Source organism: Cetorhinus maximus, chromosome 9, assembly GCF_964194155.1.
Source record: "Cetorhinus maximus chromosome 9, sCetMax3.hap1.1, whole genome shotgun sequence".
Classification (NCBI taxonomy): Eukaryota; Metazoa; Chordata; class Chondrichthyes; order Lamniformes; family Cetorhinidae; genus Cetorhinus; species Cetorhinus maximus.
In genome coordinates this window covers 123663109-123689485 of record NC_135887.1, presented here as the reverse complement: position 1 = coordinate 123689485, position 26377 = coordinate 123663109, and positions in this window count along the sequence as shown.

The window sequence follows — 26377 nt, the reverse complement described above, 5'->3', positions numbered from 1 at the left end:
GATGAATGGGAGGACCCTGGGAAGTACCGAGGATCAGAGGGACCTCGGTGTGCATGTCCACTGGCCCCTTAAGGTAGCGGGACAGGTAGATAAGGTGGTTAAGAAGGCATATGGGATACTTGCCTTTATTAGCCGAGGCATAGAATATAAGAACTGGGAGGTTAAGCTGGAACTGTATAAAATGCTGGTTAGGCCACAGCTAGAGTATTGCATGCAGTTCTGGAATCCTCATTATAGGAAGATGTGATTGCACTAGAGAGAGTGCAGAGGAGATTTACCAAGATGTTGCCTGGGCTGGAGAGTTTTAGTTATGAGGAGAGATTGGATAGGCTGGGGTTATTTTCCCTGGGGCAGGGGAGATTGAGGGGGGACATGATTGAGGTGTATAAAATTATAAGAGGCGTAGATGGGGTGGACAGGAAGGAACTTTTCCCCTTGGTGGAGGGATCAATAACCAGAGGGCATAGATTTACGGTAAGGGGCAGGAGGTTTAGAGGGGATGTGAGGAAATAGTTTTTCACCCAGACGGTAGTGGAAATCTGGAACTTACTGCCTGAAAGGGTGGTAAAGGCAGAAATCCTCATAACATTTAAGAAGTATTTGGGTGTGCACTTGCGATGCCATGGCATACAAGGCTATGGGCTTAGTGTTGGAAAATGGGATTAGAATAGTTAGGTACTTGTTTGACCGGGGCAGAGTCGATGGGCCAAAGGGCCTTTTTCTGTGCTGTAGACCTCTATGACTCTATGACCACCTTCAATTATTTCTGCACCTATACTTCCAAGTCTGTTCCTGCACCCTTTTTAGAATTGTGCCCTTTATTTTATATTGTTTCCCCTTGTTCTTCCTATAAAAATGGATTACTTCACACTTCTCTGCATTAAATTTCATCTGCCATGTATTTGCCCATTCCACCAACCTGTCTATTGTTACGACAGTGGACGAATGATATCAATGACCTATGGGCAGTTTAAAAAAAAGAAATACAAGTAAAGACACTGAGCAAGAGATGGATGATAATGTGCAGTGACCACGCCCTGGAAAATTCCATTGTGGATTATAGTTGACCAACTAGTCCCGAGAGAACATGGAATGTCGCACCTGAAAGGTGCCATGGACTTCTTCAAACAGAGATTTGAAAGATGCAAAAGACTAAACTTTAACCTCCTGTGGCTGCGGAGACAACAGACTGATTGCACATCTCAGCAGACATCTGAAATCCATCTCCTGTTGATTTATATCTCAGAATGTGTAGATGGTCTGGGATGAAAGAACATGGACTCTGGGTGAGAGTCATAGCTTTTCGATTCCAGAATACACAGGGAAAAAGCTGAGATGCTGGTGTGTGACTGTGTGTGACAGCAAGCAGAAGAACAAGAGTCACCCTCCCTGCAACTTGCAGGAAAAAGGATCTCTTTCTCTCTCTCCCTCCTTCTCTTTCTCTCTCTGTTGCTGCAGGCAAAGATCAGCAGAAGCCACAGTCTATAGGAAATAGGACAGCCTTTCAGTCACCCTGCAGAGCCAAGTTTCCCCAAGCCAACTGCAAAACTGCCAAAGTCAGCTCTACAAGAGTTACCCAACTTAACGATCGTCACATACCACCATCTATGCCTCACAGACAAGACAAAGACTGATTTTTTTAACTTTTATTTGGATTCCTAACTTCTCATTTCTGAGCTTTGTGTGCATGTGTATTGCATTTTTATTATTTTCTCGGGTAGCTAATAAACTTGCTCTTTCTTTGACTCAAGAAATCCTGGTTAAATTGGTTCCTTCTAAAAATAAATACATTTGGACTGGGAAAAGGTGTCTACAGGGGGAGGGAACCCTTTCAAATTAACCTTGTTGCGACCAACTGAGGGAGTTGAATAAAAAAGGGGAGTCAGCTCATTCCTCCTCACCCAGGAGCATAACAACATTGGGGTCCCATTCGGGAAGTTAACAAATTACAGTTCCTTCCCCAGGGACTGGTCATAACAAAGTGGGGGCAAGGCAGCTCCCACAGACAAAACGAAGGAGTTAGACGACGGGGAAAGTAAATTGTTCCTTTGAAACCAATTTTAAAAGACTGCAAAAAAGGTTTTCTTGAGTCTTCCCTACTAAAGTGTGAAAATGTCCACATTTGTTGCCAGTGTTTTTGCAGATGGAAGGGACATTAGCTATGAAAATTTGACAGTTCTGTCCCTCAATGAGTTAAAAGGGCTAGCGAGGCACTTTGGATTAGAATTTCGCCCAACAGCCAGAAAACTTGAAATGTTAAAAGGGATGGCCAACGGTCGCCAGGTGGAAATTGAGGACAATGCAACAGAGAGAGTGGCAGTGGAGAGATTAAAATTGGAGCAGCGGAAATTAGAATTTCAGGAAAGAGACAAGGAAAGGGAAAGGGAAAGAGAGAAAGAGGAAAGGGCACGGAGAGAAGAGAGAGAATTTCAGGACAGATAGAGGGAAAGGGAGTTTAAACTGAAACAGCTTGAGCTGAGGATTTGGAATCCTACTGTGTCCCTTGAAGACACCACAAGCTCAGGCTTAAGGGCTGAGGCCAATTCAGTTTGCTCATTTAATCCCTAAGTTTGATGAAGCAGAGGTGGAAGCCTTCTTTATCTCAGTCGAGGGGTTAGCACAGCAGTTAAAGTGGCCAGCCCAACACTGGTCCCTCCTACTGCAAAGTAAGCTTTCAGGAAAAGCTGACGAGGTTTACTCCCTCTTGCCTGAGGAAAGTGCCACTGACTATGGGGCAGTAAAAAGGGCTATTTTAAGTGCGTACCAATTAGTGCCGGAGGTGTACTGCCAGAAATTCCACAAGCTCAGGAAACGGCCTGACCAGAGATACCTGGAATTTGAAAAGGTTAAGCACCTTACTTTTGACCAGTGGGTGTGGGCATTTAAAACCGAATTCACTTCCAAAAATGTTTGCGAAATAAGTCTCCTTGCGGACCCTTCCCAATAAGAACACACCCAGAGGAACAGAGGGTAACAGGGGTAGGGCAGGTAGCCTTGCTGGCTGATGATTATGAGCTGATCCACAAATGCTTGTCCCAGTAGAGACCCTCCCCAAGTCACCCCCATCCAACCGGAAAGGACAAAGGTGGAGAGAGTGATAGGAAACTGAGCACCCACGGGAGAGAGGGAAATGCTGGGGCCCTCCTCAGGACAGAAAGGGTGGTGCTGAGGTGAAAAGTGAGGCCAAGAAGCCTGTGTGTTTTAACTGCTGAAAGGTAGGGCACCTCCAGGCCTACAGCTGGAGGTTACGGGAATAAACAGTGGGATTTATCGGGGCACATACCCCCCCACCCCCATGCAGAGAATGGGAATCAGTCAAAGAGCATAGCAGACCAGGCTGTGGCTCTGACTGCAGCTGCGAATCCCTGTAGATGCACTCCTGAGAGTGCAATGAGGTTAAACAAATCCCTGAGCATTACAAGGATTTTGTATCCACAGGAAGGGTGGCCACATTTCCCCAGGGTGAGGCAAGTAAGCCCATAATGATACTAAGAGATACAGGGGCCAGCCAATCTCTGCTGCTGGGAAAAGGCATGACCTTTTCACCAGAGAGTGCAGTAATTGCCCAGGTGTTGGTAAAGGGGATTCAAGGAGGGTACATCCCAGGTGCATCAGGAGTGTGACCTTCTGTCAGGACCAATGACCGTGGGAGTCATCCCCAGTTTGCCTGTAGATGGGATCGACCTGCTCCTTGGTAATGACCTGGTGGGGTCAAAGGTAATAGCATCCCCAGTGTTCTCAGAGGAGCCAACTGAGGTCAGGGAGATAGAACAGCTGCAGGAGAAAGTGCCTGGCATTTTCCCTGACTGTGTGGTCATGCGGCCTATGGCCAGCCAAGCCCTGCCAGTAGAGGCTGAAGTGGCACTGCAGACAGAAGACCCTATGGTCTGGTTATCTGAAACCTTTTTTGGGGGCAGAATTTTGCCCTTGATGGGTGGGCGGGCCCGACCGACTCGGCGGTGGGCAGGCAGCCGATCGCCGCCACCAAAACGGGCCCCGCTGCTATTTTACGTGGGTGGGCCAATTAAGGCCCGCCCAGCGTGCCACCCGATGGGAAGTGCTATGCGCTCCCTGTGTGGGCGGTGGGGGGGAGTTTCCCCAACTGCGAGAGTGCGCATGCGCACGAAAGAGCTCACATCTCCCTGAGGCTAAGTGCTGCCTCAGGGAGATCGCTGAAGGCCAGTGAAACATTCAAAATAGAAAAACAATAAAATCATTAACATGTCCCCCCCATGTCAAAATGTCACACGAGCTGGGACATGTTAATGAAATACACAAAAACTTTCTTACACATTTTTAATTCTGATATCAAACCTCATCCCGCCACTGGATGAGGTTTGTAAAAAAAATCACCTACCCACCTGCCCGTTGGGCCCGTGCGCCGAGCCGAAGGTCGCATGGGCCCCTCAAAATCCTGGTCGATTGGATAGTTAATGGCCTTAATTAGGCCTTTAATTAATGGTGGGTGCGTGTCCCGCTGCATAGCGCACCCGCCGACCGAAATATCGTGATGCTGCGCGTTGACGTCAGGACGCTCACGCGACATTTTAAGCACTGGCGTGCGGACTCCGCCGCCCACACGTCAGCGAGAAGATTCAGCCCTGGGAGTCTGGAACACCCTACAGAGGTAATACATAGGTCTTCCTTGGTAGCGGCCCAGCAAGCTGGCCCAATGTTAAAGATACTAGCTCACACTGCAAACGTTGAAGCTGAGGCAAAGGCAGAAGGTGCTATTGAGGGGATGGAGACCCCTCACAGACCTGCAAACGAGGAGTGGACAGTCATCCACCAGGGAGTGGTGCCGCCAAGGTACCGTAGGGAACTATTGCGGCTAGCTCATGAAATTCTGATGGCTGGGCATGTCAGTATATGCAAAACAAAAGCCCGCATCAGCCAGAATTTTTACTCTCCACACCTCCACAGGGGTGTAGTAAGGTTTTGCAGAACCTGCCACACCTGCCAGGTTGTGGGAAAACACCAACCTGTAATAAAACCTGCACCTGTGATTCCCGTGCCGGCTTTTAGGGAACCAGTCAGCTAAGTGTTAGGGGACTGTGTGGGTCCCCGCCCAAAGTCAAAGGGGGCTATCTGTATATCCTTACCATCATGGACGTGGTTACCCGCTTCCCAGAAGCTGTTCCCCTGAGAACCATGTCTGCCAAAACAGTGGTGGGGGAATTATTCCAATTCTTTACCAGGTATCTAAGCCCCTCATAATTTTGTACACCTCAATTAGGTCACCCCCTTAGCCTCCTCTGTTCTAAGGAAAACAACCCTAGACTATCTAATGTCTTCTCATAGCTGGCATTTTCAAGCCCTGGTAACATTCTTGCAAATCTCCTCTGCACTTTCTCTGGAGCAATTATGTCCTTCCTGTAATGTGGTGAACAGAACTGTACACAAAATTCTAGTTGTGACCTAACCAGCGTTTTGTACAGTTCCGTCATTACATCCCTGCTTTTGTATCCAATACTTCACCCAATAACGGAAAGCATTCCATATGCTTTCTTGACCATCTTGTCCACCTGTCCTACCACCTTCAAGGACCTGTTGATGTGCACTCCAAGGCCCCACGCTTCCTCAGCCTCTCTCAGTAACTTCCTGTTTAATGAGTATTTCCTTGCTTTGTTTGCCCTCCCCAAATGCATTGCCTCACACTTTTCTGGATTGGATTCCATTTGCCACTTCTCCATCCACTCAACCAAACCATTGATATCATTCTGGAGTCAACAGCTATCTTCTTCATTATCATTTCCTAAGACTAAATCTAGAATTGTGCCCTCTCTCGTTGGGGTTGTTACATGCTGGCTAAAAAAGTTCTCTTGAATACAGTTCAAGAATTTTGCACCCTCTGTGCCACAAACATACTCTCTTTTGAAAGTTATCATTGGGCCACCACAACAATGAAAACCTATATATATGTACACATAACACCTTTAAAGTAGTAAACTGTCTCAAGATGGTTCACGCAAGCATTACCAAACAAAATTTGACACTGAACTTACCTAAAGTGATATTAGGAAAGATGAGCAAAAACATGGCCAACGAGGTCAGTTTTAAGTAATATATTAAAGTAGAAAACCTTTCAGGCACTGCATTCTAGATCATAACTTTCCGTCCAAAAATATTTCTCCCCACCTTACCTCTGATTCTTTCCCCAATTACCCTTAATCTATGTCCTAGGGTTACTAACCCTACACCACAAAAGCATTTTCTCGTTATTTACTGTATAAAAACCCTTCTTGATTTTGAACACCTCTATGAAATCCCACCTTGAAGGGGAGCAGTCCCAGCTCCTTCAGTCTCTCCCCAAAACTGGTGTCTTTCATCCATTTTGGTAAACCTGCCTTGTAGCCTCACTAAGGTCTTCACATCTTTCCTTAAGTAGGGTGGCCATAATTGGCTACAACACTTCAGCTCGGCCAAACCACTGCTTTATAAAGTGCTGCTCAAATTTCTCGTTTTTGTGCTTTATGCCTTTACTTAAAAAGCTCTGGATCTCGTCTGCTTCTTTAACAGCCTTCGCCACTTTGAACTTTCAAATGTATCCTAGGTCTCTCTGTTCCTGCACTCTCTTTAAAATAGAACCTTCTTCCACCATGCTTTCAGTTGGTACATTCCAGATTATAAGAAATTGCTGCATAATAAAAAAAAATTATCATCTCACCTCTGGTTCTTTTGCTAATGACATAAATCTGCATTCTCTGGTTACCAAACTTCCTACTAGTGGAAACAGTTTCTCCTTATTTACTGTATCAAATACCTTCCTGATCTTCAGCATCTTCATAATGGTAGGAATTATGACAGTGCATTGACACATATCAAGGCCTGTTAGAAATAGAGATAGCTTAAGTAAGTTATATTTATATTTGTCAATGTTAGGAATGAGTTTTAGCTTTAAAGTTTAAGTTTGATTCGTATTTCTGTATTTGTGTGTTAAGAAAAGGTCAAATTGAGTTTTAGTTTCACTTTAAAAGGTGCTTGCATTTCTAATGGGGATTTTAAGACTGTTGCAGCTCAGGTAAGCAAACAAGAGTAGAAAAACAGGGGTCCAGAGAGGCAGGTCCCTCCAAAGACATACATAGAAGAAGGAAAACAGCAGTTTTATTTTGGAAGCTGTTTGAGTTCAGTTGGTTTTGAAAGTAGCTACCAGGAGAGACTGGAGCAAAGGGGACCGATAGCCAGTCCCAAGCTTAAGAAAGTACCCCAAAATCCAGGGGAGTGGAACAGGAGAAAGTCCCAAGCAGACCTTCTAGTCAAAGGAAGGACAGAGTGAAGGGCAGATAGAAAGGCTCCAAGCTTCAGATTTAAAGAGACAAAAGCTGTGGAGAGCAGATTTAAAGTGAGAACAGCTTGCAAGAGGCAACAGGGTCCAAAGAGATGGCTGAAGGTCTATAACTCTTTGCTATGGGCATGTGAAGCAGTGGTACTGTTGACGGCTGAGTTGGTGAGAGAGACTGTATTGGATACAGCTTGAATGCATGTGGTGACCCAGGAAGAGGAACATCGGAAGGCGAATTTGAAACCCTAGAGGGGTGAACCCTTGTGGAAGGCATCTGAGAGAAAGTGTTGATTTGGGAGGAGATTCCGAAGTGAGTTCTTGGAGAGTGGAGATTGGAAACCCTCATGTGAAAGATTGAATTCAGTGAGACCGTTTGGCTAATGGTGTGACAAACATCTGGGGGGAGTTGAGGAGAGATCAATATCTGGCTGAGCTGTGGTTTCAGAGTGTGGTGTGTCTGACTGCTATGGCACAGCCGATGGTAAATGCTGAGCTGCTCAAACCCCAGAGGGAAACTTGAGACAACTGCCACAAATATTTTTACAATTTGTATGTTTCGAGATGTGGGCTTTGAATTCAATAGTAATAAGACCATCGAGCCTCATAGGTTTTTTAACAAAACTAGATTAAACATTTATTAATAAGAGAAATGATTTTAAGCACATACATATATCTACAAATTACTACTACAATAACTTCTAAATCCCCTAATTAATCTGATTCCCAGTTACACTTCCATTAGGGCAACAGTAAGACACATAGATTTTAAAAGACCCGAGGAAAGAAACATGATACCCTGAACAATCCAACTCAAAGTGAGTTTTCTTAACTTTAGTTCGTTATAGACAGCAGCTTGAGGCGTAGATGCTGAAGTCTTTTCACACTTGTTAGATTTTAAAATTCCTGCCTTTACACACAGCCTTCTCTCCTTCATACATATTTTCCCCTTTGAATGCAAATTCTCATTGTTTCACTATATCTTTGGATTTTACCTCCCTGATCATAAAAATTTATCATAGGACCAATTTTACCAGTAATCTTTGGGAAAAATAAACACACTGTTTCTTAACTTCTGTTGGTTATATGTAATATTTCACTCCCTCTTTTGAATTCAAGCTAGTCTAGTTTATTTAAAAATGCAAATGTCCTTTTATACCTTACATTCTAAACTTCCCCTATGTTTACCTACTTAACATTTCAAACCTAGCTTATCTTTTAATACATCAAAGCCTTCAGACAAGTTGCCTTTAATCCAATTTAATCTCTCACACACTCATAAACACACATAGACATGGATACCACTATTTTACAATAAATTCCAATAACATCATGGCCGGGATTTTCCATCCCTGTCGGGGGCGAGATGACGTTCCGGCCAGATGTCCATTGACTTGTGGCAGGACCGGAAGATCCCGGCAGTTGGCGGGTGCAGAAAATCCCACCCTGACACTGACCACAGGGTGCCTATTGGCACATGGACTGTGTACTTACTGTGGGCATTAGAGTATAAAATAGTTTTTGTAACTTGTGTTATCCTTACAAATCTGTATATACCTATAAGGGTATAGTTGTGGGTGCAGGAGTATTGTAATATAGTTCATTTTTTCTTGTTTAATAAATGTTTTATTCTTTTGTTAAAAGTTTATCAGCTGACTCCTGTGACTCTGTTCAGTAGCCATTCTCCATGTTTCTAAAGAAACAGTTAAAAGTTGGGATCTATCAAGCTGGGTTTCACCCTGGGATCAGGCTTGTCCAGTGGTGACCTTAGCTGGGGGTCATAACAAGACCCCACAAAGAGCAGCAAAAACAACAAGTTGTATTAATATAACATCTTTAATGTAGCAAAATGGCCCAAAGTGCTTCGAAGGTGCATTATCAAGCAGAACTTGTTACTCAGCCACAAGAGGAGATAACAGGGCAGGTGACCAAAAGCTTGTTCAAAGTGGTAGGTTTTAAGAGCTGTCTTACAGAAGGAAAGAGAGCCAGAGAGGAGGAGAGGTTAGAGATGGAATTCCAGAGCTTAGGGCCTTGGTAGCTGAAGGCACAGCCATAAACAGTGAAGCAATTAAAACTGGGGAGTGCTCAAGGGGCCAGAGTTGGAGGAACACACATTCCTTGGAGGGTTGTGGGGCTGGAGGAGCAAACAGAGGATGGGAATTTTAGAATCGATTGCTTAAACTGGAGCCAATATAGTTCAGTGAGCAGAGGGACTATGGGTGAATGGGACTTGGTGCGAGATAGGGCTCAGGCAGCGGAGTTGAGGGTGACCTCAAGTTTATGGAGGGTGGAAGGTGGGATGCTGGCCAGGATTGCTTTGGAATAGTCAAGTCTAGACTTAACAAAGGCAAGGATAATTTCAGCAGTAGGTGAGTTGAGGCAAGGGTGGAGTCAGGAGATGTGATGGAGGTGGAAGTAGATGTTCTTGAAAATGGAGCAGATGCACAGGTAGAAGACCATCTCGGGACTGAATATGGTAAAAAGATTGCAAATCATCTGGTTCAGCAACAGACAGTTGCCAGGGAATGGGATTCAGTCACTGTCTAGGGAATGGAGTTTGTGGCGGGAACTGAAGACAATGGTTTTGGTCTGCCCAATATATGGTTGGAGTAAATTTTTGCTCATCCAATAGAGTTTTATTTATTCATGGGATGTGGGCATCACTGACTAAGCCAGCATTTATTGCCCATCCCTAATTGCCTTTCACATTGCTGTGGGTCTGGAGTCACATGAAGGTCAGACCAGGTAAGGACAGTAGATTTCCTTCCCTAAAGGACATTATCGAACCAGATGGATTTTTATAACAATCAGCAATGGCATATCATCAACTTTTAATTCCAGATATTTATTGAATTCAAATTTCACCATCTGCCATGATAGGATTTAAACCCAGGTCCCCAGAGCATTGCCCTGGGTCTCTAGACTACTAATTAGTGACAATACCACTATGCCACTGCCTGGTAGACAAGCAGTCTGACAGATTAGAGGCAGTGAAGGGGTCAAGAGAGGTGGTGGTGAGGTGGATGGACATCGTCAGCATACACATGGAAAGTTATGCTGTGTTTTTGGATGATATCGCCAAGGGGCAGCATGTACAGTAGGTGAGAAATAGGAGGGGTGCTCAGAGCTAACAGTGCAGGAGTGGGAAGAGAATCCATTGCAGGCAATTATCTGAGACATTAATTGCCAGATATGTGTGTGTGTATGTGTGTGTGCATGTGTCTGTGTGTGCATATATGTGTGTGGTATGTGTGTGTGTGTTTGTGTGTGTGCACATGTGCGCTTGGGTGTGTGTGGGTGTGTACATGGGTGTGTGTGCATGCATGTGTGTGCGCACGTGTATGTGCATGTGTGTGTGTGCATGTGTCTGTGTGTGCATATATGTGTGTGGTATGTGTGTGTGTGTTTGTGTGTGTGCACATGTGCGCTTGGGTGTGTGTGGGTGTGTACATGGGTGTGTGTGCATGCATGTGTGTGCGCACGTGTATGTGCATGTGTGTGTGTGCTGTGTGTGTGTGCTTGAGTGCATGTGTGCATGTGTGCATGCGTATGTGCACGTGTGTGTGTGCGAGTATGCATATGTGCACATGTCTGTGTCTGTTAGTGTTTGTGTGGGGCACCTTTATGATCAAAAATGGGGTGGAACTAATTGGATAGCTCTTCAAAGAGCTGGCTCAGATAAAATAGGTCAGATAGTTACCTTCTGTCATAGACTTTACAAATAGAGGCATAATGTACAAAAGCAAGGGAGTTATGATCAACCCTTATAAAATTCAGCCTCAACTAGAGTATTGCGTCTGGTTCTGGATGCTATACTTGAGGAAGGATGTGAAGGCATTGGAGAGAGTACAGAGGAGATTCACAGGAATGATTCCAGGGATAAATAACTGTAGCTATGAGGATAGATCGGAGAGGTTGGGACTGTTTTCCTTGGAGAAAAGAAGGCTGAGAGGAGACTTAATGTAGGTATTCAAGATCCTGAGGGGTATGAACAGGGTAAATAGTGAGAAACTGTTTCCACTCAAGAGAGCATCAAGAATGAGAGGGCATTGGTTCAAAATAATTGGCAAAAGGAGTACAAGTGATGTGAGGAAAAATGTTTTCACCCAGAGGGTGGTTGGAGTCTGGAACAAACTTCCTGAGAGGGTGGTGGAGGCAGGTTCGATCGAGGCATTCAAAAAGGAATTGGATTGCTACCTGAAAAGTACGGGGATAAGGCAGGGATTTGGAAGAAGTAGAATGCTCTCTCAGAGAGCCAGTGCTGAATGGCCTCCTTCTGCACTGTAAAGATTCTGTGATTCTGTGGCGTATTGGACAGAATTTTCCAGAGATGACAAGGGTCTCGCTGCTGGGGCAGAAAGTGGGTGGTGGGGCCTGAGGCTGAATTTTGTCGGTGATAACATTATGTGGCTGTCGCGGAGTTGCCGTCATATTGAACTTGACCCAGTCGGAGGGCTGGAGGCTCAGCAGCCTTAGCAGTGCCACCATTAGCAGTGGCATCTACTGGGGCTGCACCTGGAGGAGGTGGGACCATCAACAGGCATTCACCCTCAACGTAAAGTAAGTGGGGTCTGGCTACGTTGGGGTCAGTCAGGCAGGACCTGGCGAGCAGAGAGAAGGGGTCACTGAAGGCTGTGTGGGTGACCATTGTCACCGAGAAGTCCCTCTGGGGGCCCAAGGGCACACAAAACGGAGGCCCACGCCCCACCCCTCCCCCCTCCCCCAGAGACCACTGGGAGGCCACCAAGGTTCTGGGCGGTGCACTTTAGAAAGGATGTGAGGACCTTAGAGATTTACTCAAATAATTCGAGGAATGAGGGACTTAAATTATGTGGATAGTTTGGAGCAACTGGGATTATTCTCCTTAGAGACAAGAAGGTGGAAAAGAGATTTGATAGAGGTGCTTACAATCATAAGGGGTCCACAGAGTGGATAGGGAGAAACTGTTCCCATTGACAAAAGACTAGAGCTAAGAACATAAGAGCATAACATAAGAAATAGGAGCAGCGGTAGACCATTCTTCGAGCCCACTCTGCCTTTTAATGAGATCATTGCTGATCTTCTACTTCAACACCATTTTCCTGCACTATCCCTGCATCCCTTGATGTTTTTAATATGTAGAAACCGATCGATCTCAGTCTTGAACATACTCAATGACTGAGCCTCCACAGCCCTCTGAGGCAGGGAATTCCAAAGATTCAGCTCCCTCGGGCTGTTGTGCTGTACCATTCTGTGATTCTATAATGTTCGACAACTCTATGAAATAGCCATATCGCTCTCATTGTCTAGGCTTCCACTTACAACGTGGTCATTCGAGAGAAGTGCAGGAGCACTGCCAACCGCTGTGGGATTGTCCCTCAGCATGGGGAAAAGCTGTGACAAAACGGAGAAAACTTCAAAATCCAGATATACAAATGCACTAATGCTTCTTCCGTGATAATGGTTCTGCACGAGAGGAGCAAACCCATGACTGTTTGTGAGCTGGACATTGATCCTTCCAAAGACAAAGGTGTCTCTTAATTTTTAAGCAAAAGTGAACGTCAGTGTAAAACGTCACGGTGGATTCGTTCCACATGAAGGGAATGGGCCACAGCCGTAGTTAAAGGTTTTGCTTTTGCATTTTCTTATTCTGCTGACACCTGTGTAAGTGATCATTTGAAAGGTCACATGTCAATGGTTTCCAATGTCTACTGATGTTCATGGGTCTGTTAGACTGCAGCTTTCACTATGTTACGAAGAACTCAATCCCATTGTCAGTTCCCACATTGATATTATAAGCTCATGTCAGTTTTGCTGGCATGTTATTTTCCAGGACATTCCTCATTAGGTGGTGTTAAGAGTTTTGTCCCCATTAAATACAATTCTCAACAGACGTGAGTCTCAAACCAGTTCCCAGTAGACATAAATCCACTGCACAAAATGATCTCCGCACAATGGAATACTGATTATAATTAAAAAGCAGATGATCAGATCAGGAAAATTGAACACTTCAACAGCTTGCTTGGCAAACTGAGAGAAATTAAGTACAATAGTTGAGGTGAATTTGTACTTCTGAATTATCTGTATTTCACTGTTTCAATTAGTGGCTTATTTGAATGAAAGCCTGAAAATGAATTCAAATGATATCAAATCAAATTATTCCAAAGTGCAGCGAATGCATTGAAAATGCCTCTGCCACATCCAATTCAATGTGAGGACATTAAACAAACACTAGTGTCCTTCTTGAAGCCAGCTCCGCAAACATTCAGGCAAAGCTCTTGCAAAGTCAACTCTGATGGACAGGGCACAGTGTCCAAAATGCCGATAAACATCTTTCCCACCAGGTCTTGTTTTCTCAACTCTCAAATGGCCAGTGTTCCAGCAAACGCTTCAAAGACATGCTGAGGCTCTCCTTGAAGCGTGGCAGCATTGACACAAATAACTGGGAGGAGCTCGCTAACAATTGATTAAAAATGGCGACAACTTGTCCAGCAAGTTGCATCACGCTTTGGCTCCCAAAGTCTTAATGATGAGGCAGAGCGGCTGCAGGGAAAGAAAGAAAAGGAAGCAAATTCTGTACTCTGGATCCCACCACCTCGTGGGACACCCTGAGCGATATGCCCAAACATCTGCAGGTCGAGAATCGGCCTGTTCAGTCACATGAAGACCCATGATCAGAACACACAGTCCTGAATAGACAGCAGACTTGGATCGAGGGACAGCGGACAATGACTGTTTGCCCGATAGGAAAATCAGGCAGAGGGCTATGCGTTTCCTTAAGGGAGCCAGTGTGAGTCTCTGCTCATTTAAATTAAGGGAAGGGATATAAGGGCAGGTTCCATAAGAGGCATGAGTTCCTCTCCATCTGATGTCTGTACCCATTGCAGCCCAGGTGATCCAAGACCCCAGGCACAAGAACAGGAAGATTTGCTCCATTAACTTTTAGGTAAGAATGGAACTGAAGTGACAGAAGTAGGCCATTCATCCATCAAGTCTGCAGCAGTCAGGCCATCAGCAGCAGCAGAATTGTATACAACCACAATCCATAACCTCATGGCCCGGCATATCCCCACTCTACCTCTACCACCAAGCCAGGGGTTCAAGCTTAGTTCAATGAAGAGTGCAGGAGTGCAAGCCAGGAGCAGCACTAGGCATACCTAAAAATGAGGTATCAGCCTGGTGAAGCTACAACACTGGACTATTTGTGTGCCAATTAGTATAAGCAGCAAGCAATAGACAGAGCTAGGTGATCCCACAGCCAATGGATCAGATCTAAGCTCTGCAGTCCTGTCACATCCAGTCATGAATGGTGATGGACAGTTAAACAACTCACTGGAGGAGGAGGCTCCACAAATATCCCCACACTTAATGATAGGGGAGCTCAGGACATCAGTGCAAAAGATAAGGCTGAAGCACTTGCAATAATTTTCAGCCAGAAGTGCCAAGTGGCTGATCCATCTCAGCCTCCTCTGGAGGTCCCCAGCATCACAGGTGCCAGTCTTCAGCCAATTCGATTCACTCCATGTGATGTTAAGTAACAGCTGAAGGCACTGGATACTGCAAAGGCTATGGGCTCTGACAATATTCTGGCAATAGTACTGAAGACTCATGCTCCAGAACTAGCCACGCCCCGAGCCAAGCTGTTCCAGTACAGCTACAATGCTGGCATCTACCCAGCAATGTGGAAAATTGCCTAGGTATGTCCTCACACTAAAAACAGGACAAATCCAATCCGGCCAGTTACTACCCCATCAGTCTACTCTTGATCAGTAAAGTGATGAAAGGTATCATAAACAGTGTTATCAAGTGGTGTTAAGAGTTTTGCTTAGCAATAACCTGCTCACTGACGCTCAGATTAGGTCCTGCCAGCATCACTCAGCTCCTGACCTCATTGCAGCCTTGATTCAAACAGGGACAAAAGAGCTGAACTCCAGAGGTGAGGTGAGAGTGACTGCCCTTGACATCAAAGCCGCATTTGACTGAGTGTAGCATCAAGGAGCCCTAGCAAAACCGGAGTCAATGGGAATCAGAGGGAAAACTCTCCGCTGGTTGGAGTCATACCTACCACAAAGGAAGATGCTTGTGGTTGTTGGAGGTCAATCAGCGCAGTTCCAGGACATCACTGCAGGAGTTCCTCAGGGTAGTGTCCTCGGCCCAACTATCTTCAGCTGCTTCATCAATGACCTTCCTTCCGTCATAAGGTCACAAGTGGAGATGCTCACTGATGATTGCACAATGTTCAGCACCATTCGCAACTCCTCAGATACTGAAGCAGCCCTTGTCCAAATGCAGAAAGACCCGGACAATATCCAGGCTTGGGCTGACAAGTGGGAGGTAACATTCGTGCCACACAAGTGCCATGCAATGACCATCTCCAACAAGAGAGAATCTAACCACCATCACTGAATCCCCCACTATCAACATTCTGGGGGTTACCATTGACCAGAAACTGAACTGGACTAGCCATATAAATACAGTGGCTACAGCAGCAAGTCAGAGGCTGGGAATCCTGTGACGAGTAACTCATCTCCTGACTCCACAAAGTCTGTCCACCATCTACAAGGCACAAGTCAGGAGTGTGATGGAATATTCTCCACTTGCCTGAATGAGTGCAGCTCCACTAGCACTCAAGAAGCTTGATACCATCCAGGATAATTGATTGGCACCCTATCCACAAATACTCACTCCCTCCACCACCCACTCACAGTGGCAGTATGTGTACCATCTACAAGATGCACTGCAGGAACTACCAAGGCACTTCAGACAGCACCTTCCAAACCCACGATGACTACCATCTAGAAGGACAAGGGCAATAGATACATGGGAACACCACCACCCACAAGTTCCCCTCCAAGCCACTAATCATCCTGATTTGGAAATATATCGTTGTTCCTTCATTGTTGCCGGGTCAAAATCCTGAAACTCTGTCCCTAACAGCACTGTTGGTGTAACTGCACCACATGGACTGCAGCCATTCAAGAAGGCACCTCACCATCACCTTCTCAAGGACAATTAGGGATGGGCAATAAACGCTGGCCCAGCCAGCAACGCCCACATCCCATGAACAAATTTTTTAAAAATTCCGTTTTGGATCGACAACACTAGAGGGACCACATACTGCAGAAAACTTGCTCATGGGTGGGAGTTTGTGCCTTGCAATGACTTGGAAAATCTTCTATTTACTTCAATTCACAGGCAATGCAATCATTTTAGTTCAGTGGAGTGTCCTATATTCAGGCCATTTAGAAAGCTGTGGCAGTTTCTGAGATACTCCTAACGAAATGCTCTGGAAAAGACTTGCATTTACATTTCACTATCACTAGGCATCCAAAAGCACTTTACAGCGAATGAAATACTTTTGACGGGTTCTAGCATGAAACCATGGGCTCTACAACAAATTTTTCCAGAGTTAGAAGACACCTCAAACTAATAAATGTTTTTAAAATGCTTTATCTCAAGTGCTACATTAGTGGTTTCCTTCCATTGTGAACTGCTTTTAAAGCAGCTCTTTATGAAAAGCAAAATACTGCAGGGTTCTGAAAAAGAATCATATTCTGCTTGAAATGTTAATCTGGTTCTCTCTCCACGGATGCTGCAAAACAGAAGTATATTTCATATCTAAAATATATTATTTTATTAAAATACTGCGGATGCTGGAAGCCTGAAATAAAAACAGAAAGTTTTGGGAAATGCTCAGCAGGTCTGGCAGCATCTGTAGAGAGAGAAACAGTGCTAACTTTTCAGCTCGTGCTCGTGCATCATAACTGGGAAAAGCTAGAAATGTAATTACAAAAATGAGAAAAAGAAGATTAAGACCAACACATGCAGAAAAAAGGAAACAGTTGGCAGAGATTACAGTCTTAAATTGTTGAACTCAATGTTGAGTCCAGAGGGCTGTAAACTGCCCAACCAAAAGATGATGCTGTTCCTAGAGCTTACGTTGAGCTTCACTGCAACGCTACAGCAGGCCAAGGACAGAGATGTCAGCATGAGAGCAAGGTGGAATATTAAAATGGCAGCTCACCAGAATCCCGGGGTCAAAGTTGCAGATCGAATGGAGGTGTTCCGCAAAGCAATCACCCAATCTGTGTTTGGTGTCTCCCAAGTAGAGGAGATGAGATTGTTAGCAGCGAATACAATATGCTAAATCGAAAGCACGTAAATTGCTGCTTCACCTGTAATGAGTGTTTGAAGCCTTGGACCATAAGGAGAGATGAGGTATAAAGGCAGGTGTAACATCTCCAGTGCTTGCATTGCAAGGTGCAGTAGGAGCTGTCCAGGTCATGCTACATTAATTTCTAACATCTTCTGCTCAAACTGCTAATGTAATTTCAGACTGTAATCTCTGCGTTCGTCCTACCCCGCCCCCAACCAACCACCACGCCATACTCCCCCCCCCACTATTTTGTCTAATTTTCTTTGTAGGTGTTGGTCTTAACCTTGTCTTTCCCATTTTTGCTGTCAGACAGCAGTTACTCATTATACTGCCATTCACACCTCTTCCGTCTCCATCTTTTGTTTCTTTACATGCCCCATTACTACTCCCTTCGGCCATTCCCCAACAAATCTTTTGTTATTTAATGTCTCCTGTCTTCTACCCTGTCATAGACCTTTCCTTTTGTTCTTCTTCCCATCCTGCCCCCTTCACTTACTCAAAAACTATTACATTCCTAACTTTTCTCAGTTGTGATGAAAGGCCACAGAGCTAAGACTTTAACTCTGTTTCTCTCTCCACAGATGCTGCCAGACCTGCTGAGTATTTTCCAGCATTTTCTGCTTTTTATTAATTATTATTTTTATTGCACTTTATCTCTGTTTTCCCAAGTGCTGCTAAGGTTTTTGCAGTTGCTTCTGTTGCTTGACTATCTCACTTGACTTTCTATCTACCTAAGTGAGAAACCTAAGTGTTAAGTGGCAGATAAGTGTCAACTAAGATCTGGTGTAACAGATTCCGCGAAGTGGCAGGTGACAACCAATGCTCTCATCCGTACTGATCCATTGCTCACTAATCCCCGTGCATTCTGCAAAGTTATCTGGCTAAGAAGATGACATCAATGGAGTGTAAAACTCCACATGCATTTAATACTTTACATTTTATCTCCAGGTAAAGACACTTCATAGCAATGGTGATTTGAAGTTCGGCATCATTTGAGCTCTCTATGTTAAAATTGGCGTGTCAAACAGTGGATCAATGCAGCAACAACAACTTGCATTTACAGTCTATATTACCTTTAACATAGAGAGACACCAAAGCTACTTCACAGAGGTATAATCAGATAATAAGATCAACACTGAGTAAGAAAAGATATTAGGAGGGGATGAACAAAAGCTTGGTCAGAGAGGTGTGTTTCATAGAGGATTTTATGCAAGGTAGCAATGACAAATGGCTTAGGGGTTGAAATCCAGGGCTTGAATCCTTGATGGCCGAAAACACATCAGGCAGTAATGGGACAAGCGGGTCAAAGGCATAGAGTAACAAGGAAATTCTGGGGCGTGATGGCGATTGCAGGGCTAAGGTAGATCACAAAGGAATTTAACACAAAGAGGAAAATTTTACATTGGAAGCAATGTGAGCACCAAAGATAGGAGTCATGGAATAAAAACAGAAAATGCTGGAAAAACTCAGCAGGCCTGGCAGCATCTGTGCAGAGAGAAACAGAGTTTAACGCCTCGAGTCCATGTGACTCTTCTTCAGTAAAACGTACTCGAAATGGTAACTCTGCTTCCCTCTCCACTGCTGAGTTTTTCCAGCATTTTCTGTTTTTATTTCAGATTTCCAGCATCCGCAGTATTTTGCTTTTATTACAGGAGTAATGGAAATGGGTGCAGGGTAGGAACTGAGAAATATAGCATTGGATGCACTGAAGTTTGCAGACTGTGGAGAATGGGAGGCTGGCCAATACATACATAATAAAGAAGGAAGACAAGGAACCACGGTGAAGGGAGAATTCTGCATGTGTGCTAATTTCCACAGGAATTTCCATGGCCACAGAATTGCCTAACTCCTAGCCGGTAGTTCAAGCAATAATGGTAAATCCGACAATTGCAGCTTAATATCTAGAGTGCACTAATGTTGTTTTGTCTACAACATAATAGTGATCATACTTCAAAAGTAATTCAAGTAAAGATTTACATTCATATCGCAGCTTTGTCAATTTCAGAACTTCACAATGTGCATTACAGTCAATGAAGTACTTCTGAAATATAGGCCAGGATTTTCCGGCCCCCATCATGGTGGTTGCACCATGGGGGATGGGTTGGGTCAGCCAAAAGTCCATTGGCTTTTGGCGGGACCAGACGATCTAATCGGTTGGTGGTGCTGGAAAATCCCGTCCACAGGGCAGAATTTTTCCTGCGTTGGGCAGGCTCGGCGGGAGCGGGCGGGGCGGTCATAGAGCCGATTGCTGCCCACAATTTGCTCCGCACCGTCATTGTACACAGGCGGGCCAATTAAGGCCCACCCAGCGTAATGCGCGAGTGGTAGCGCTGAGCGCTACCTGTGCGGGCGGGGGCAGGAGGGAGAGTTGGGTCCAGTGCTCTTTCGTGCCATGCGTGAAAGAGCGCTTCAATCTCCCTGAGGCACGGAGTGCATCAGGGAGATTGAAGTGTTTTTTAAAGAAAATATTCAAAACATTAAAAATGTAATGAAAAGCTCCCCCACATGAGATGGGATATGCTTTTTTTTTTAAAGTTTTCATTCAATTTGTAAAAGCCTTAGGAAACCTCATCACGCTCGTGAATGAGGTTTCCTAAAAAATGTAAAGGTCGCTTGGCTTTTTTGCCTGCCCGTCAACCATTAGGCTGGACGGGCAGTGTAAATTTCAACCTAATGAGGTTGCTATTGGCCTTATTAGGCCTCTTAATTATTGGCAGGTGCTCAACCGATTCCAGCGCGTGCCTGCCGAATGAAACATCATAAGACCATAAGACCATAAGACATAGGAGCAGAAATTAGGCCATTCGGCCCATCGAGTCTGCTCCGCCATTCAATCATGGCTGATAAGTTTCTCAACCCTATTCTCCCACCTTCTCCCCGTAACCTTTGATCCCCTTACCAATCAAGAACCTATCTATCTCGGTCTTAAATACACTCAATGACCTGGCCTCCACAGCCCTCTGGTCTTCGTGATGACTTCGGGATGCATGTCCGACATCATTGCGCATCATTTTACATGCCGGTGTGTTGGGCCCGCCCCTGCACACTGACTGCAAAATCCCAGCCCTAGTTACTGCTGTAATGTAGGAATCCAGGAAGTCACAATGTGCATTACAATCAATGAAGTATTTTGAAGTATAGTCACTGCTGTAATGTAGGAAACACAGTGCACAGCAAACTCCCACAAAGAGCAATGTGGTAAAGACCAGATAATTAGTTTTTAGAGATGCTGATGGTGGAATAAATATTGGCCAGGACACTAAGGACAATTTTGCTGCTGTTTTTAAAAGAGTGCCATGGGATCTTTTACATCTACCTGGTGGAGGCTTCGTTTAACATTTCATTTGAAAGAAGGCACCTCCAACAGTGCAGTACTCCCTCAGTACTGCTCTGGAGCATCAGCTTAGACTTTTGTGCTTCCGTCTCTGGAGTGGGACTTGAACCCATAATGTTCTAATACAGAGGTAAGAGAGATACCAACTAAATCACAGCTGACACTTAAGTGGCTGTAAAATAATTTGGAACATCTGGGTGACATGGAAGAGGCTACATAATTTACAGTTCTTTCTTTACTCAAGCCATTTAACCAAGTTAAGGATTTCCATTTATTTATATTAGTACATTAGTTATTTTAATCACAATAAAAGACAAATAGAATTTTTGAAGTTAGATGTAACTGCATGCTGAAGACCATTTTACAGTATCAAAGGATGGCTTGGTCCATGTAAATAGCTTGCCCTCTTTATTCTGACAATCTTGGGTTGAATAAAACTAAAACTGATGGAATGAACGTCTTCTGTTTCTGATTCAAGGGTTCAAAATGAAACAAGATCACAGTCAGCCTCAACCCAGTTCTTAGAGGACACAGTCCAGAGGATAATACTGACTGTAATGTGGCATAAGTTGGCAACTAAGGATGTAGTTCTACTCCAGAAACAATTCTCCAATTAGTTCTGAGGAGTGCAATGTTCAATGATAGATCAGGGTTTTACTGCCTACTACATGTTGCTGGAGACCATGTTGAGCTCAGTGGCAAACATGTCATGACCAATCAGAGTCAAGCTGCCTGGTGTAAATCGCAAACAATGCTTGGCAGTTGACTGTCAGTCAGCAACAACTGGCGCATTTTCCATGGCAACGCCTCTACCAATCGAAGTCCACCTGCCTACCAATCAGCACTCTCTTCTCGTACAGTATAATTATGTTGTTCCCCTGACATTGACATTTTCTTGCAAAATGTCCTGATGAATGCAAGACAAAAAGCTTCGACAAAAGGTGCCTCTTTTTTCAGCAATACTCACGTTCTGTACTACCAACAACTAAATATAAAATAGTGACTCATAAATCCAATGGGGAATTTAAGAGAAACTTCTTTACTCCAAGAATGGTTAGAATGTGGAACTCTCTGCCACATGGGTTAGTTGAGGCGAATAGCATAGAAGCATTTAAGGGAAAACTAGATAAGTACATGGGGTGAGAAAGGAGAGAAGGATATGCAGATAGGGTTAGATGAAGTAGAGTATGGGGAGGCTTGTGTGGAGTATAACACTGGCACAGAGCTGTTGGGCTGAATGGCTTCTTTCTGCGCTGTAAATTTCATGTAATATGTGATGTCCTTTATGATGGAACAGCCTCCTGGCAATCGCTGTTGAGCCTCCCCTTTGAATAACAGCCACTTGGGCTAGATGCCAGAGGGTTGCTGGTGTCTGTGGTGCCACACAACACGGAGAGTCTGGCTTTGGGAGTGGAGGGGGAGGAGAATGCAAAACTGCAAAAACAAAAAAATAGTTTCCCACAGACATTGCAACTTTTGCAATACACAAGAACAACAATAGCAACTACACTTTTGTCATTTCTTTATTGCAAAAGTATTCCTGATTAATTTTCAAAACTGAAAAACATTGCCTGCTTTCCAATAAATAATCATTCATTTGCTAAAACACATTACTGACTACACCCAGAGCAGATTCTGAGCAACAAATATAATGCTTAGAGCTTTTTTTTTTATTATGTCTGAATCTCACAAGTTTTGAAGTCTTTCTGTGCAGTCAGGCCTGCATTATGTGACAGGGTATACAGTATTAGTTATGCAAGGAATGCCTTTGATCAGGAGTTTATGAGAAGCCATGTAACTAATCCATTCTAACAGATTGCTAAACATGGCTCCTACTAACAGTGTACTGTTTGTGAGCTAGCTACATAAATACAGAATTGTGAGTTAGAATATACAACTGGAGTTATCAAATTTTACTAAATTTACTCGGGGTATGTAAAGTGATTAGAGGGAGAGAAAAATGGAGTAGCACTTTGTTCTAATTCAACCCCTCCCACACAAAATATTAAAGGATTACAATTTCCCACTGTCTCAGATAACATTCTTAATTAGAAAATGGTCTTTGTGCTCTTCCACCTTTTTAGCATTTAACATTCTTGGAGATATTAAGATACAGGAAGCATGCATGAGCTCTACTACTTATTGAAACGGAGTCTTGATAAACGCGTGTGCAATCCAGGCATAGAATTCCAATACCATTCACTTCTGTTACATAAAGGACTAATCTGAGCATTATCTCAATCCAAGTATTAAATGTATTGGCAGAATAGTTGTGTGCTGGTCAGAGTTCAGCTGTGCCAAGAAATCAAAAGCTGGAGTACAATGCTTAGGAAGTTATGTCTGTATTTTGATGCCTATATTACAAGCACAAAATGCTTCAGAAAACTAAACTGAATAATAAATCCTTGCACAAGTTCTGATGAAAAGTCGCATCAGAAATGTTAACCAACCTGCTTCTCCCCTACAGCTGCTGACTGATGTGTTGTGCATTTCATGCATTTTCTGATTTTAATCCAGATAGCTAAAGACATGTCAGACTAAGGGGCAGCTCATAATTTATGATTGGTTCCTCTTATCATTGCTGCACCTACTTTGCTTACCAGCTGTCTATTCATTTCCTTTAAGAAATAAAATAGCTATGAAGGCTCATGGTAAGACGTAGAGTCACCAAAACAGATAATGTTGCCTTTTATTTTGCTCTAGGGATGTGGGTATCATTGGCTAGGCCAGCATTTTTTGCCCTTGTTCAGAGAGCATCTAAGAGTCAACCACATTGCTGTGGGAGTCACATGTAGGCCAGACCAGGGAAGGACAGCAGGTTTCCTTCCCTAAAGGGCATTAGTGAACCGGATGGGTTTTTACAGCAATGGTTTCATGGTCAACATCAGACTTCCAAGTTCTTACTGAATTCAAATTTCACCATCTGCTGTGTTGGGATTCAAACCCAGACCCCCCAGAGCATTACCTGGGCCTCTAGAATATTAGTCCAGTGATAATGCCACTATGCCACCACCTCTCCCTGCTGTTTGCGGGATCTTGCTGAGTGCAAATTGGGTGCCATGTTTCCCTACATTATAACAGTGACTACAGTTCAAAAGTATTTAATTGGGTATGGAGCACTTTGGAATGTCCTGAGGATGTTAAAGGTGATACATAAATGCAAATTTTGAACTCCTTACTAACTAAGGGTTTGGTAGAACAATGGCTATGTTATTGGATTCACAATCCAGGGGCCTGGACTAATGACTTAGAGATATGAGTTCAAGTCCCACCATGGCAGTTGGATTAAATAAATCTGGAATAAAAAGTAGGTATCAGTAATGTTGACCATGAAACTACCAGACTGTTGTAAAAAACCCATCTGGTTCATAAATGGTATTGAAGGAAATCGCCTGCCCTATATGGGTGGAATTTTAATCGAACGGTAGGAAACATGGTGGCCGGGCCCACTAGAACCACTGGAGGCCACCCATCAGTTTGTCAGTGGTGGGAAAACCACCGTGCCATTAAGCTGGAGGCGGGAAGGGGCCAATACGTGCAACTCGCCCGTTCACAGTGGGATGTCAATTAGACTCCTTAATGGGCTACTTGACACCAATTATTCCTGAGCCCAGTTTAGTGGCGGTTCACGGATTAAATGGGAGTTGCAAGGCTCTCTTGTGCCTCCTAGCAAACCCTTTTGGCCTCATAGGGAGGTCTCTCCTTCACAGGCACTCAGTGTAGGGTTCCTACCCGTTCTCCACCCGGGGGCTGCTTGATTGGGCTCGAGGGTGCACAGTTGCCCCCTCCTCCCCTCCACCTCCCCCTGCTTAAGACCAGGGCGGGGAGCTTTGCGGTGGCCCATCTAAGGGCTTCGACCCACTGCCACTGACATTCTACCAGCAGTAGGGCATGGGATTCATCTTGTGGTGAGAACAATGAGCAATCCTTGTTGGGGTTGCTTGCAGCCTAGTCGGGGGGAATCCCTTGCTCAACGACACTCAGCTCCTTTGATCAGGGCACCTGGCATTGGGAAGGGGGGAATGGAACGAAGAACCCTGGGGAAGACCCAAGTGTAGTCCTGGCAACAGCCACAGCTCCAAGTGACCCTGCCGGTAATGGAGAGCTGCCGGCCTCTGATTGGCCAACAAATCTCAGGGGTGGAATTTCTGCCCTACTGGGGCAAGTGCAGCAATTAAATATCCCCCATTGAGTGGGGAGCCCTGGCGGCAGGTTCCAGCTGCCAATTAGTGACTTAATTCCCTCGGGGCTCCCGGAGATCAGTTCAACGGGGGGGACGTTGCCAGTTTTGGTGGAGGACATTAGGCCCTGCGCCACCCTCATTAAATTACACCGGTTATCTTTGTTTCTGTCCAGATGCTGCCTAACCTGCTGAATATTTCCTGCATATCCTGTGTTTATTTACCTCATTTATAAAAGTTTATACTTGAGAAGAAGATTGGTTATGTCAGTGCTATAGTTTAAATATTTATTCAAGGAGATGCTTCGTTATATATTCACTTCCTTTACTTCAATCGGCTGTTGCTTTCTCAAAATGGACTTAAAAACTGAGAATATAAATGAGATTTAACACTTATTCCATAATGGAAAAGCGTTGGAGCTATTTTTAGATTACAATCTTTTGAACATAAACAAGGATCCTCTGCATCCTTTCTACTAGAACTTCCATACCTAATCGCACTGCATGCATAAAATATTACAGGAAATTCAGTTGTCAAAACCTCAAAAACTGTATTTATAATATTTTTCTGCACAATTGAAAACAGACAATAAATAAGATGACTATGTGGAAAGAAAGGTTTGTATTTATATTGCACATTTCAGGGCCTCAGGACATATCCCAAAGCACTTTACAGCCATTGAAGTACTTTCAAAATATATTCACTGTTGTAATGCAGGAAACGCATGCTATTTGCAGACAGCTAGGTCCCACAATGAGATAAATGACTGAATTGTCTGTTTTAATTATTTTCGTTAAGGAATAAATATTGGCCAGGAAACCAGGGTGAACTCCCTGCTCTTCTTCAAAATAGTGCCATGGGATCTTTTGCATCCACATGGGGGGGGGGTCAATAGAGCCTCAGCTAAATATCTCATCTGAAAGACAGCATAGCATTCCCTCAGTATTATTGTGGAGTGTCAGCCTAGATTATCTGTTCTGCAGTGGGATTTGAACCCATGACCTTCTGACTGAAAAAGCAAGAGAGCTAGCACTACACTATGACGGATGTCAAAGATACAATTGAATTTAGTAACAGCGGAAGAAATAAACCATTTAAAAAAAGATATAAAACAACCACACTCAAACAAGAACCGCTGTATTCAGGGCAGGAGACGGTAAAAGTGGTGGGGTTGAGGGGAAGGGTTAGACCGCAATTATGTTCCTGTGTGAATAAAGCGGGCTGGCGAACTGTATAATTGTGAGGTCCATCACAACCAGACTGTACCCTGTCTTTATGAAGGTTTGTCCAAACACATTTCCCGGCGCAGGTCGCTGGACAGCATTCAGAAGCTAAAACGTGAGTTGATTTTCCCTACCTATGTAGCCTAGGGTTTCCAAGACCAATTGTAAAAACCCTGCCAGTTCCTGGCCACGATCACTACATTCAGTACAGACCTGGGAGCCTCT